The sequence below is a fragment of the Protomyctophum parallelum genome, assembly GCF_964188405.1.
Source record: "Protomyctophum parallelum genome assembly, chromosome: 13".
Lineage (NCBI taxonomy): Eukaryota > Metazoa > Chordata > Actinopteri > Myctophiformes > Myctophidae > Protomyctophum > Protomyctophum parallelum.
In genome coordinates this window covers 4,908,078-4,923,221 of record NC_139708.1, presented here as the reverse complement: position 1 = coordinate 4,923,221, position 15,144 = coordinate 4,908,078, and positions in this window count along the sequence as shown.

The window sequence follows — 15,144 nt, the reverse complement described above, 5'->3', positions numbered from 1 at the left end:
GCCTTGCTAAAAAAGAGCATATCAGAAGGTTTGCAATGCATTTAACCACATGAACCCTATAGCTTCTCTATTCTGGATACAACATTCTGCGGAAATAGCCAATCTACTGTTAGAAGCTCACAACGCACTGTGATGTGTCGCGTTGATGTGAGCTTGTAGATCAGCTATTTTCAGCTTAGCTTAGAGATTTTGTGTATAGAGAAAAAAAAGAAGAACCCCTGGAGGACTCCGGTAAATGAATAGAGTTTAATTAATTTTAAAGGCTGGCTTTACTACCTCATAGAGCTTCACAGCAATAGAGATACAGCACATGTTAGTGGGCGCGTCTGTTTGTGAGTGAGGCATGTTTTGCAAAAAAAACTAATTGTTGCAACTATACCGTATAAGTGTTTTCTTGGTTAACCACCAGTCACCAGAGGCCAGACCAGAAGTTTTCCAAACCACATTAGCAGAGTTCACAACCTTATGTCGGCTGGGGGCTTTCTGCGTTGAATGGGAAGGCATTTAAGAGGTTTTTGGCATTAATCAACGATGTCTCTATTAATGTTATCTATGTTATTTTGACACACGCCTTACTAGAGACAAATGATGTGCTGTTTTGTGTGAGTAGGCGGTGGCATCCATTCTCCCGGGCTATTATGGAAGCTATACTTCCCTACAAATTGCTTGAGATGTGAAAGAGCACTCTGTCTGGAAACTCTATACCTCTTATTCAATAACGCGTTGTTTGTTTGTGCAAAAGAGAGGTGAATTGACACATACAATATTTAATTCTATGAATTACGTTCATCCTAATATATCATGATGATCTCCATATATGCATTTCAAATTTAGGCCTGCTATTCTATATTATTGAATATTATTATGGAGATAACTTGATTATTCAGAACTGTTTTCCCCTGCCATTATATACTTAAATAACACTTACTTCAATAAGATAATAATGATAAATGTATTATCCAATAGCTATTATCTAATGACGAGTTTTAGTAGAATATATTTTATAGTTGTTTTCTTTTTGCCATACTTTGTTGTACAGATTGTTCTCAAGTAAATACATAACCAATACCATTCATCTATAAAAATTTATTAAAAGTATTTATGAAAATATTTTATACACATGAAGTAAGCTGATGCACATAACATAAATGATCAAATTGACAGACTTATAGACTGATTCCTTCATTGACGATTGACAATGTGTCAATATTATAGTTTCTAATGTTATGTTCATCTTTATTTGTAAGAAAATGTGTAAATAATTAGTCCTCATACTTGTGTATGTGCAAATATACCCGTCAATAAAATAATTCCGATTCATATAATTATAAACCCACCAACGGCAAATAAATAACCAAGATCAACCAAACAACAACAAGAATAACCATAATTACAATTTCATTTCATTGTGTTTTTGACATTGAACATAGGAACAGATGAATACAAATGTAATTTCTGTTTGCCTTTTAGGCTTTGTATAGTTCGCAAAAAAAACATATGGCAAAATAACTTGAGATCTAATAATTCTAGAGATTGCGTCCTCAAAATGTGTGGACGGAATCGTAATGTGTCCTCAGAATGAGCGTGGGCATGCGCGTCAAGAGACTATTACTAATCTTACAACTACTAATTGTGTTCTCAAAATGCGTCGGACATTGCACAACACTGTCCTCATTACCAGATTGCCCGCTTCTCCTCAGTGGATGAAGCAATTGATCTGAATTTGAACACGGAATTCAGGTATGTAGGTATTGATCATTAGCATATGCACCAAATAATTAAGCCCGTTTTTATAATTTTATACTCTCAAAAAATGGAAATCTGCTATTTCTTTGAAAAATGTTAGAAAATGTATACACACTTTTCAACATTGGAAACGTTTTTGCCCATTATGCAAAACATTTGCGATTACCACAAATAATTTGCAATTACGTAACAATTGTGACAAGCTTAATAACCAAGACTAGGACTATTTGACAACCAACCGACTGTGGGAACTTGAATCCAGTCTGGATTCTCCAGTCTGAAACCTTTCACTATGGTGTGTGTAGTCTGGCTAATCAGTAGAGATCTGGGTGTCGTTGCATCAGAACAGAACTGGGTTCGCTCATGGCAGCTGGTGCTGTCGCAGACAGCAGGAATGGAGGGGTGCATGGGCAGACATGGTGCAGGTTATTAACCCTGATAGGATGAAGTCACTGTCAATATTTGCACTGCACACTTTCAGGGGAACCCGTTTAACCCTGCAGGAGCCAGCTATCCCTGGCTTTAGTCTCTCTATAATCTCTTTTTCTCTTTCCAAGTCCCCATCTTTCTCACAGACTCTCTCTCTCTCTGGGTTTTGGGACATAATCCTCACGTTGTAGGGTCAATTACCGGTTAACAAGGTTTAGACTGGCTTCTTACGATGGGGATATTTGTATTCGTTTACAGGCTTATGCCAGCAAGTGTGCCGTTTGAAAGGATTTCTGGCCCACTGGACACTGTTTACATTGTCCAGGCTCTCATGTCAACACTCTACAGAGCCACAGGGGGGGGGAGGCTGTGCATATATAAACTATGGGTACACACATACTTTTTAAAGGTACAAAAATGGAAAGTCGTCTTTAGATCGCAACTACAGATCTCACAAACAGTCTGAAGAATGTCTTCAATCCAATGACATAAATGTCCAAGTTCAAGTGGAGACAAATTATTGTACTGTATGTATCGAATGTTTAAGGGTTAACTTCCATTTATGGGTTCCTGTAGACTCAGTAGAGCAGCAGAAACATTCACATCAACATCACATAAAACACAGAGGCTCTCCTTCTGCCCAACGACTGTTTGTCCTATAACCTTTCCTCCCATTTGGGACAAACGCTAAGGGAAGAGTAAACCTAACCTGTCCTTAAAAGAGGGCCAGTGCTGATGAAAAAGACATAGGAAATAGGAGAGATCTTATCTAATCGGAGGATCCTTGGGTTGTTTACTGCTGAGGAAGCGGCCTGCCTGCCACACAGGGGCTACAGATCCCAGCAGATAAAGAGAGATAAGGACGTCACATCAGCCCGATACAGACCTGGTTATCTGTTTGACCAGGAGACTGAGAGTTGATAGCTTCAGGGAACTGAAATCGAATGATCGTGTGTGTGTGTGTGTGTGTGTGTGTGTGTGTGTGTGTGTGTGTGTGTGTGTGTGTGTGTGTGTGTGTGTGTGTGTGTGTGTGTGTGTTTGTGTGTGTGTTCGTGTGTGTGTGCGTGCGTGCGCGCGCGCGTCTGTCTACGTGGAATTTCAGCCAGCCTTTCTTCTGTGTGGAATAGTCATGGGAGTTTAAGTGTTTGCTCAAGGTGTAATGCTAGCCCTCATTAATCCAGACTTCAATGGCCATCCTTGCAGCTCTGCCCATCAGTCACCAGAGCTGGGCGTTCTGGCAGGGAAGACAAACAAAGGGACCCACTTCTCACATCACATCCATACCTCAGTCACCAACTCTCAGCTTGCAGCCCTGACTGGATTGAGTGAATTCCACTATCAAGGCAATATTGGGCCACTGGCTGGGGTCACTAGGCTGAAATAACACACATCTCGTTACCTCTATCTGAACTCTAATTGGCCCAATCATCATTCATTTTATTAGTAGGCAGAAGCCACACCAACCTTAAGGGCCATTCGCATCTGAGCACTAGAACTAGAACTATAAAAATTTACTTATAGTTATAGTTCTCTTTATAGCTATACTGCTGTGTGATTAGAACTTTACCGAGATGACAGGTGACCAGTCGTGGAAGAAGTACTCAGATTTACTCAAGTAAAAGTAGCAATACCACAACGTAGAAATACTCCTGAAAAAGAATTGGTATCAGAATATACTTACAGTATGTAGCAAAGTAAAAGTACTCACATTTACAAAATAAATTGGTAAATGTTTTGTAATAATAATCTAAATCTACAAAATAATTGTGTTGGAGTAAAAAAATATTCTTGCCTCTGAGATGTATAAAGAATAAAGTACAGAAAAATGGAGAGATGGACGTACAAAAAAGTACCCCAAAATTGTACTTAAGTAAAGTGCTTGAATAAATGTATTTGGTTACTTTCCACCACTTCAGGTGACTGATCTGTTAATCATTACACCTGTCTTGCATCTATCCAGCGATACCAGTTTTGTATAGTGAAAGGCTCTCTTTGTCTGAATAAGCAGACACTAAAAACCTACACATACAACAATGTTCTGCAGTATGGGAGCCAATACAATTAACCAGTCAACAATCATATACTGTACCGGTACTACTCAACCCGTGCCAGTGTTTGGGTCTCCAGATGGTTTGAATTTATTCAACTATAACTGTCATGTTCAGCATTTTTGTATGAGCACACTGGCTGAATTTATGTTTAGTATGCGGTAGATACTGCCAAATTCACTATCCTAATTCTGGGGGAAGTTTTCAGAAAAAACTGTTTTCAGAAAAACTTCGACAACTCTCCCAACTGTCACCCGTGGAACAGTTGCCCAGTCCTGAGAAAAGAACTAGCACAGACTACCGTAATATAATGACATGTGTCTCATAGCTCATTTTCTCACATCCCAGACGGCAATTAACAAAAGTTGAGTTTGGGGCTGATTGACCTGAACGCTGTTTCACATCCGAAGGCATTAATTCTTTGCACTGACACACTGCACCTCATTACGGAACAATTTGTTTTGTGCCCGTTTGCGTGTGATAATTTCCATGTGCATATTGCATATGCAAGCTGTTACACGCTCTCTCAAATTAGCTGCATATTTTCATCCCCGAGCGCTCTGTGGGAAGTGTACTCGGGCCCCATAAATGGATCACTAGCCGTGTAACCGCTGCTCCACGTTTACCCACAGAGATGCATCTCAGCACTGTCACGCTGCTCTCTAATTTGGAGGAGTTCTGCTCAAGCCTGAAAACACCAGAGAGCGTCCGGAGAAAAAACTCACAGACTCTCAGTTCTGTAATTAAAGGAGGAATGTTCGCCTCAATAACCTTGTCACTGTGGCGTAGAAACCCTTGTTAGCCACCAGTGTTGGATTAGAAGGGCTATTTGAGAGACTGGTGTACTGTACGTACGTACTGGTGTGTGTGTGTGTGTGTGTGTGTGTGTGTGTGTGTGTGTGTGTGTGTGTGTGTGGCGGGGGGAGGGGGGGGGGGGACTTTTATTGGCAATTATGTAATTTGTCCACACTGCTGAAAAGGAAAAGATAACGATCGTTGTCATTTATTTCAGCATGTTCTTAAAATGTTATTAGGCAGACATGGATGGCATTTGTATACTATTTCTACACTGTGTTCTACTACACTGAATCGATAAAGAATCTGACCAATAAGTAGAATCACTAATAGCTTTGGTTTTAATAAAATCTTATTAGTTCCTAACTTCCTACCCCTACTTGTGAGAAAGGACAGTGAGAGAGGGACATTAACATTGTATATACTACTGTACTACTGTATTCAGAAACACAGGTTTCAACATCCCTTGGGTGTTTATTGCTAGATTTTCACATACTGTAGAAAATGGGTGTAAATATTTCATCTTAACGATTTTCTCACAGTTCCACCGATTCGCTGCCATATGTGAGTCGACTGCACTCAGTTGTTAGACTGTTTTTGAGTGTTTGGGTCTCGCTGTTGGCCCTGCATTATTAATGAGCACATCGTTTTGATTAAGTCTCAAGTTACTGGTGTAATGTTTTGAATCAAGCACTGAATATTCACTGGAGAATGACTGTGTACAAATGATGATGCCGTTTTGTTTTAAAACGATTTCACAGTTTTTTTTTTGCCCAAATCCACATGCAGTATTTGATGATATGCTTAACCCATTAAAATCTGGAAAGCACATAAGAGTTTTCAAGAGAATCAAATCAAAAGGTGACTTGAGAAGTGCCAACTTTGCAATGTCTGTGGATAAGTATAAATAGTAAATACATGTATGAGTCTTTGCACGTGACACCAGGTACAGAGCCCATCAAGAGTGTGACCGTGGACCCCACCCCCTCACAGAGCACGACCATGGACTGCTACCATATTATATTACACCACTACACTATATTCTTATCTTAATATACATTATTATATATTATCTGACAACATTGTTATACCATATTACATTATCTTACTATATCACATTGATTATTATTGTTAGTGCTACTGCTACCACTTGTTTTGCCTGCATCTCCTCCCTGTCTCTCCTTCTTTCTACCTCTCTCCCCCGACACGGTCGAGGCAGATGGCCGCCCACCCTAGAGTCGGGTTCTGCTTGACGTTTCTTCTTTCGTTACCACTGTCGCAATGTTGCTTGCTCTGGGTGGGATCTCTGTCGGTTGCAAACACCGACAGAGCTTTGTCGCTCTATACTGTATGTCTTGAGACAACTTGTTGTGATTTGACACTTTAATACAATTTAATTGAATTGATGTACTACTCATTTTAGAGTCCATGTGCAGAACATGCCACCAAACAGAGTACCCTTTTCACATTCTTCCAATGGCAGTGGGGTCGTTCTCTATAAATCTGTGTCACCAATACCGCAAACCGAATTTTGAGAAATTGTATATTACCTATTGTATACTACCGATATGCAAATTAGTCACAATTAGTGACTGAAACAAACCACTTTGCTTTGAGCAGCGGTGGTGGTGGCTGGAGGACGGGACGGGGCCTGTGACATTTGAATATATGATTATTCTTTATACATTTTATTATGTGGTGAAACGTGTTTAAACATGTTAAAATATGAATCATCATAGCACTGTTTCATTTTATTACAGACTTTAAACCTTATTTGTATGGGGACCACATAGCCCTAGCGTCCCTATTCTGCCTGTAGGGGCAAACGTTCACATTGTGAACTGTTGTGAACGTGTAGGTCTGCTATACGCTAGATTTGGCGTAGAGGGAAATAAAAAAAGAGGAGGCCTAGTAGTGGTTAAAGGGACACTTCACCCTTTTTGCAAAAAAATATATGTTAATGACGTTTAGAAGCTTTAGAACACTTTCCTGGAGATCTTTATGTGTGTAATATGTGGTTTTAGATATTTTAGATTGTAGCAGTGAGCCTGTTGTCTCTGATGTCATGGACACTGGGCTCACTTCCTTCCTGGACTACATGTTGTCTCAGTAAGACAGCTCTCCCCCTATCCACAAGGAGGAGCAGTGCACCAAAGAATTATGGGAATTGTAGTCCAGGAAGGTAGTGAGACCAGTGTCCATGACATCAGAGACAACAGGCTCACTGCTACAATCTAAAATAACTAAAACCACATATTACACACATAAATACCCCCAGGAAAGTGATCTAAAGCTTCTAAACGTCATTAACATATATTTTTTTGCAAAAAGGATGAAGTGTCCCTTTAACCCATTCTGACCGGGCACCCATTTTGGTGTCAGCATCATGTTATGCTTTAGCTATTGAAAAATAGCAGATCTACAAGCTCATATCGCGCCACCGAGTGGCGCGATACGAGCTTGTAGGTCTGCTATTTTTGAAAAAAATCGAAGAACGACTGACATTTTTAGAATCTGATGTCAGGTCAGAATGGGTTCGTCAGACCAGCGTGTGTCCAGTGGAAACCTCGTATGAATCTGATCTCAGGTCAGAAGTGGTTAAGGATTTCACTATGCACAGAGCAGAACACCAGGGCACTGAGGGAGGGCAGGGCCGTGCAGAGACCACTGCACCGGCAGGGCACAATGAACTGTATATTTATTAAAACTCAATACATTACTTACAGCACAGTGTGCGCTATAGCTTTAGCAAAGATCTTTGATAGTCCATGCTTTAAGATTGTTGAAAGAATACAGGTCCATTCTGAGCAAACTAGAGGTTCGATCCTACCGATATGCGGACATCTCTGTATCTGCCAGTAAACGTCCTTTTTATGCCCACATATGGAGATCCTTGATGACATCAAAATGCCCATTAGCCAATTTTAATATAGACCGTCCTCATTAAGATGCACATTTTGCTAAAATGTATGGAATGTTAAAAGGGAATAGATAGAGCTACGCAATTGAGACAGGAAAAACATCGATTCACACTCGCTACCACATGACGTCACTCATGAAAGCCAGACGTTGGCAATGGAGGGGCTAGTGCCTAGGGGCTAGTGCCTAGGGGCTAGTGCCCCTCAAAAATGAATTGAAAGGACATTTCAGTAACAGAGCAGACAAGACAGAAATATGGGGGAAACTATAATCCTGACTCTGTACAAAGCTAACAAACGCTCACAATTGAAATAAACACAATCTCATTTTGTAATCTGCAGAAAAAGCGAAATATAAAAGCAACAATTTATGAATGGATTATTTCAGTTTATATTAATCAGTGGATCACACAATTAAACTCAGAACTTGCCATGATTGCTAAGTGCCTGTATCTCAGTGGTTGCATCTGCAAAGCATAACAAGCTTTGTGACATCACTGTAATATGTAATTAACATATTTTTAGGAAGGGCAGATGCTCAAGCCCCTTATGGTCCCTCCACCTCTGCACCTGCCCTCCACCAGGGTCCCACGAACCTCATCGTGGTTGGGTGATTGGGTCATTCCCAGGACAATCTTCTTTTTCATATAATAAAGCAATTTCTCCATAAGACATTATGAATATCAGTAAATTGCAAACTTTTACAATACCTTTGTAGAGGTACTAGAGAAAGATGCAGGGGGCGGATAGTACTGGTGAGGTAGCCAGATGTAGGCCTACGATGATCGTGATCGTCGGAGAACGCCCTCCTAGAGAGAAGACAAAAAGTGAGGATGAACTCAAAGGAATTCGCATACGCGATTACGCGCACACATGGACTGTAACTGAACACATGCACTTCCTACAGGATGTTCCTCTCCTGACCTGTCCACATGTGGCTAAAGCCCTCTGTGTTTTACTTTCACAGTGTACATTGTTTGCCCTGAGTGTGTTGTCGTACACCTGCCGAGGAACTGCAGATTGAAATGAGCTGTCAAATGAATGAATGAATGAATAAAGTAAAGTTTGATGTTGATGTTGATGTTTGATGCGATGAGCATTCGGAGGGTATGCGCATGCATAAAGTGAGTTTATTAATGTCGTTTAATACAATCAGATAGGACTTGGATGTATGGGCTGTCAAGGCCAGAAAGTAGTTTTTTGCCACTCAGTAAACTTTCCCGCGTAACTTCCGGGTATGATTATGATGATGTCACACGCATACCCTCTATAGAGTAACGAACAATAAACTGTACTTGTCTCTTTTCCACTCATCCTCTCCTATGCCTGCAGTATACAGTATATCTCTCTGTCTCTGTCAGAGTTGGAGGCAGGAAGAGGAGCGGGGGGGATTCCTCTGCACGACAAGGGTCTCAGGCGGATGTTGGCGGCAGGATTTAAAGGCAGGGGTCAGGGGTCAAAGGTGCCTCCAGGTTCCACATCTGCAGCTCTGGTCAGATCCTGGCCCGACTGCTGTCAAAGTGGGCAACCAGCCGCACTCTAATGTGAATTAGCAAGACAAAGAGAGAGAGCAGGGGGAGAGGGCTTTAGAGGGGCTTTGATTTCTCGGAGATTTATGTGTGTGATGAAATCAACTCTGAATACACCCGGCTCGCCCGATTCTCTTTATCGTTTAGCCACTTCTAAAGACTCCAGGGTTTGTTCCGGGCGACAGACACCCGGGATGAAAAGGCAACAAATCTAAAGAGAGAAAAGGGACTCGGGCTGTAGCTGCCTCTCCAGCCCTCACACGGCCCATTCAAGGCGCCATCAGCTGGCTTTGGTCCATTGTCTCCTGCAGCCCTGTGTCTGTTACCCTCTCACCAAGAGAAAGTCCCAACGTGGGACCTGTGGAAATGGGAATGATGTGTTCCCTGGATACAGCAAAGGCACTTGACAGCCTACATCTTAATGTCCCGGACTCTTGTTCTGTGACACTTCAATGCGATGGAAAGCAAGTGTGTCAGCAAAGCATCCCCGTCTTTACCAGGTAGTTAAACAGTGGTGATGTATGTATGGAACTGCCAAAGTAAGAGCCTAGTGACAGCAGGATGGGGGTGGCTCCCCCCCCCCCCAACCCTCCCCCATTGACCCCACCACTCTCTCCCATCCCCTCCGTGTCCTGCAGTAAATACAGAGTGCCCCCCGGCGAACCCTCCCAGTGATAAATAACCCTTAAGGTTAACCACGTTTGAAATGGAGCTGTGAGGCCATTATACGCCTCCAGAGTTTTCTTGACATTGCCAATATGTTATCAGTATGCCCCGGGGCTTTGCATTAACTAGCCGTCACTATGTGTTGCGCCGTGATAAAGTTAGCAAGCGCTCTATTAAGCTGCGAACCTGAGCATGGCATTTTCATCAGCTAAGTGTATGTTTAATGGAGGTCATTAGACGCTTTGTGATATTTGTTGTCGCTCTCATGTTTTAGCACTTGTATGCGTGTGTGATATAAACACTTTTGACTTTATGCATATTAATGTGCTTTAATGTGATAATGTGCATACAGGGGGGTGTGACTGTGTGTGTGTGTGTGTGTGTGTGTGTGTGTGTGTGTGTGTGTGTGTGTGTGTGTGTGTGTGTGTGTGTGTGTGTGTGTGTGTGTGTGTGTGTGTGTGTGTGTGTGTGTGTGTGTGTGTGTGTGGATAGGACATATACATGCAAGATTACACATATAGTATGCATACGTAAAGGTATTGCATCAAAATATACAGTACAGAAAATAAAAATACTCATTATGCAGAATTGTCTGCATGTCTGCAATGTATAAAATAATTGTAGAAAATGTATCTAGTAGTTTTTAGTACTTTCCCCCACTGCTAAAATTACTGTGTACAATACTGAGGATAAACATAAACAAAATGCAACACATCAGATTGAGTTCACTTGCCTGCTGTCAGAATGCTCTTCAGTAATACGTTTGTTCTATCTGTAATTTTATAGTTATGGAAAGTTTGAAGTATTTTATGCTAAACTTTGTTTGCTGCATGGTGAACAACAAAAGATGCTGCAGATCAAACATGAAGTCCTGTTTCAATATAAACAATAACACATATTGCCAGGGGCTTGGCTCTCAAGGGCCCTTTGGGGAAACTGGGCCACGCTGTACTGGGTTTGAGGCTCCTGTGGCCCTTCACTGGGCCACGCTGTACTGGGTTTGAGGCTCCTGTGGCCCTTCACTGGGCCACGCTGTACTGGGTTTGAGGCTCCTGTGGCCCTTCACTGGCCGTTGATTGTGTTACATTTAGGTCAAAACCCGATTTCGCACGCTATGGGGGCCCCCAGAAACATGTCGGCCCAGGGTCTCGCGAACAAACATCATACCCCTCACTCAGGTGACCCAGCCGGGGTGATCAAGTCCCAGTAGCTACCCTGGAAAGACCAGGGCCACACAATCTGCCGCTCTGGAACAACTCTGCTGGGACTGGGAGGTAGACCAATCTACAGTAGCACATGGAGGGACTATGCTCTGCCTGTCCGGGCCCCTCCTATGTCTCACCAGGTCCAGGACATGTGCGTTGCATATAGAGGATTAGTGTCACGTTAGCCCTATACTTTTAACACGAAATAGATGTGAAAATCTATCAGCATCAGCGGGACAGAAACAGCCATATGTTCCATGCCAGAAGTCTCAAATCACAACCAGTGGTGTTGGTGTCATGCTCGTAGAACGCAGTACCACGCTGTGGTACCAGTGGTGTCATGCTCGTAGAACGCAGTACCACGCTGTGGTACCAGTGGTGTCATGCTCGTAGAACGCAGTACCAAGCCGTGGTACCAGTGGTGTCATGCTCGTAGAACGCAGTACCACGCTGTGGTACCAGTGGTGTCATGCTCGTAGAACGCAGTACCAAGCCGTGGTACCAGTGGTGTCATGCTCGTAGAACGCAGTACCACGCTGTGGTACCAGTGGTGTCATGCTCGTAGAACGCAGTACCAAGCCGTGGTACCAGTGGTGTCATGCTCGTAGAACGCAGTACCACGCCGTGGTACCAGTGGTGTCATGCTCGTAGAACGCAGTACCACACTGTGGTACCAGTAATCTTTGGACGTGCACGTGCAGGGACGGAACGAAACGGTGCATGTGTGTGCACGTTAGAACGCGACACGTCCCCCTAGATTCAAGAGAAGACGCACCTAATCAACCTCACGTCACCAAACTTTCCAAGACGCACAAAGTACCCAGTGGTCTAGGTATACTACCCCCCCCCCCCCTATTTTCACGCCGTGTCGAGTACCGTACTTTGCATAACAACAGAACAGCTTTAACTGTTTATACCTGAGCGCACGGTAAGCATGCACCCACACGCACAGCAGTAGGCTATGGCTCCAGTAGGCTACTGCTTTTTGATTGATTGATTGATTGAAATCTTTATTAACAGTTTGTAGAATTTACAGTACATTTTAAGCACAAACTCAATACAAAGACTGTCAACTGTGAGTGGACGACCCAATTAAGCATTACACTTGTTTACAACAGGGTCCACATTGTTCAATTCATCAAAACATTTAAAGACATACAAACATTTAGAGACATACAAATAGACATTTCTCTGTAGGTAAAGAACAGAACAGGAATTCATCATATGGGAAGCAAAAAAGGGAAAAGATACTATATACAGTGAGGGAAAATGGGGTGGGGGGGTGGGGGGGATTCAGATTTTACAGAGGCCAGTTTCGAATTGCAGCCATCCGTAGGTGCCCTTTGAGAGCGGTTTTGAAGGAGTCAAGGGATTCACATGTCTTAATGACTGTTGGTAGGGCGTTCCACATTTTGGTGGCATAGGAGCTGTGTGGTGTTCTGTACACAAGAAGAATGCCTCCTCCAGAACACATTCATTCGTCCAAAGCAAGCTTTTTAGTTTTGCTAGTGTGCAGTAAAGATGTTTGTATGACTATTTTAAGTCTACTTTTGTGTTTGTGTCTAAAACTCTCATACACTATTTAACAATAGGCTTAGACCATATCAGCTGTTCTGTGTGTTGTGTTCTGCGATGCACACATGCACGTGCGCACGCATGCACGTGGCGTCATTAAAACGCTGTGGTACCAGTCAAAAAAACACCATGACACCACTGATCACAACACACGCACGGCTGCTTCTTTTCTGTACAGTGGAAAACTCATAACCAATGACTATTTGAATGAGATCACACCTGTGTGAAGTGAGGGGCGCTCTTATCATCATACATCATCTCATTCCAGCCAATCACAATTTGCATCCTCACTTTTGTCATCAATGTCTGTGTTTACACTGGCCTGATGTGCACTCAAACCTGGTCATAGGAAACTGCACACTCAAAACTAATCATAGGAAACGGTAGCAAAACAATGTTTGTGTTTACACAAACCCTTAAAGCTGGACATACTGTACATAGGAGAGCCTCCTATGTCCAGCTATATAGCGCTCCTCAAAAACAAAACAAACAGGAGGTGAACACGACGGTGAGCAGTATGTAAAGGTCACCATCTACTGGTCATTTTAGGTTATGTGATCATTATACAACATCTCATGTCACTGGCTGGTTGATCGTCCTGGACAACAATCAACTACACACAACATGTTGGTGAATCCAGGTGTGGGTATAAGAAGCACTGCACTCGTCTCTGTAGCCACTCAGAGATTAACAGATGCTCTGCTCTTTAGCAATAGGGCACAGATAGAAAACCCATTCATATTTCCATAGAGATTTCCGAACATATTTATATAAATGAGTTTAAGCCTGGAACCAGGAGCAAAAAAGAAAACAGAGCTAGAGTAGCCTGGGCTGGGCAGCATTCCATTTCGGGTTGTTGACCCGGTCGGGAGCGGATGGTAACTTTCGTCAGGTTGTAGTCAATGATTTGTAGTCATCTGGCAGGAAACCACAAGGCGGAATCAGTCCTATGAATGGGTACTTCTTATTCCGCCTTGTGGTTTCCTGCCAGATGACTACAAATCATTGACTACAACATGACGTAAATTAAATTACCATCCGCTCCAGAGTCCAGACTGGTTCACACAGCGATTTTGGAACACTGCTTGCACATCCACAGTGTAGGACAAGTACACACACCACTTTTACAGTGGTGTGAACAGAACTATTGGGATTTAAACTGAGTTCACATCAGTAACAGACTGAAGGGAATTTGAGAACTTGAATTTAGACATTGGCCAATTAGGATTTATTTTAGTTTTGATAACTGGGTCTGTATTTTGAAACGTAACAACGTTTTCATATTTACATTTATTATTGCTATTAATAGGAAGTGATACAGTTCATCCTTCCAAAGAGTAAAAACTGTGTAGTGATGCTTATTCTGGTAACTGGCTCCATAGGCGATCCTATAGCACTTCTGATTACTAGTCCAAAACATGAACAGATTTCAGTTGCATCATGGGCTTTCCTCTAGCACTACCCTTGGGCCAAACTTTTCCACTTCCACACTAGAGATTTTAACCCTATTCACTTGGCCCCATCCATCCTCAAATAACACCACCACCAAGGGCAGCGGTGGCCGAACGGTTTGCGGAGCGGTCTTGATATCGGAAAGGTCGCTAGTTCGTATCCCCGGACCGGCACGTTAAAATTACCACCGCTGGACAAGGCATTGAACCCCTACCATGAAATGTTCTATGAACAGGGCCTGGCTGTAAACAAGTTCTTGAGCTTAGTCCAGTTACCCTGGGTAAACATAGTACCTTTCCTTTTTACCATCAGGCCACAATATAAACATTTCACACCATATGGATTCCACTGCAATGCCATGGGTGATGCATTGTAAATAGATGTAGTAGAGGCATGAAAATGTGGAATTTATTATGTCAGCAAAACCAACAGACGTAAAAGACTGCATTTCTGAATACCAGTAAGACGCCTTAAGGCGACGGGCGACCGAAGGGCTGACACGCTCTACCAGAATAATGTCACTTCATTATGTTTATGTCAGCACTGTCATGGAAGTTTCATTTTAAATGGTTCTAATCCTAGTTACGGTGCAACGCAATGGGCAGAAGGAAATTGCGGGATATAATATATATGAAGCCATACCATCCAGGGTGGGCTCCAGGCGGGAACAAGGTCATCAGTCCGGTGTTCTCTGCTCCAAATAACGGCACAGCAGCATAGTTCTGAGGTCGCTGGCATGGCTGTAGTGCATGGCCGATGAGGTCACTCATGGTGGCGGGAA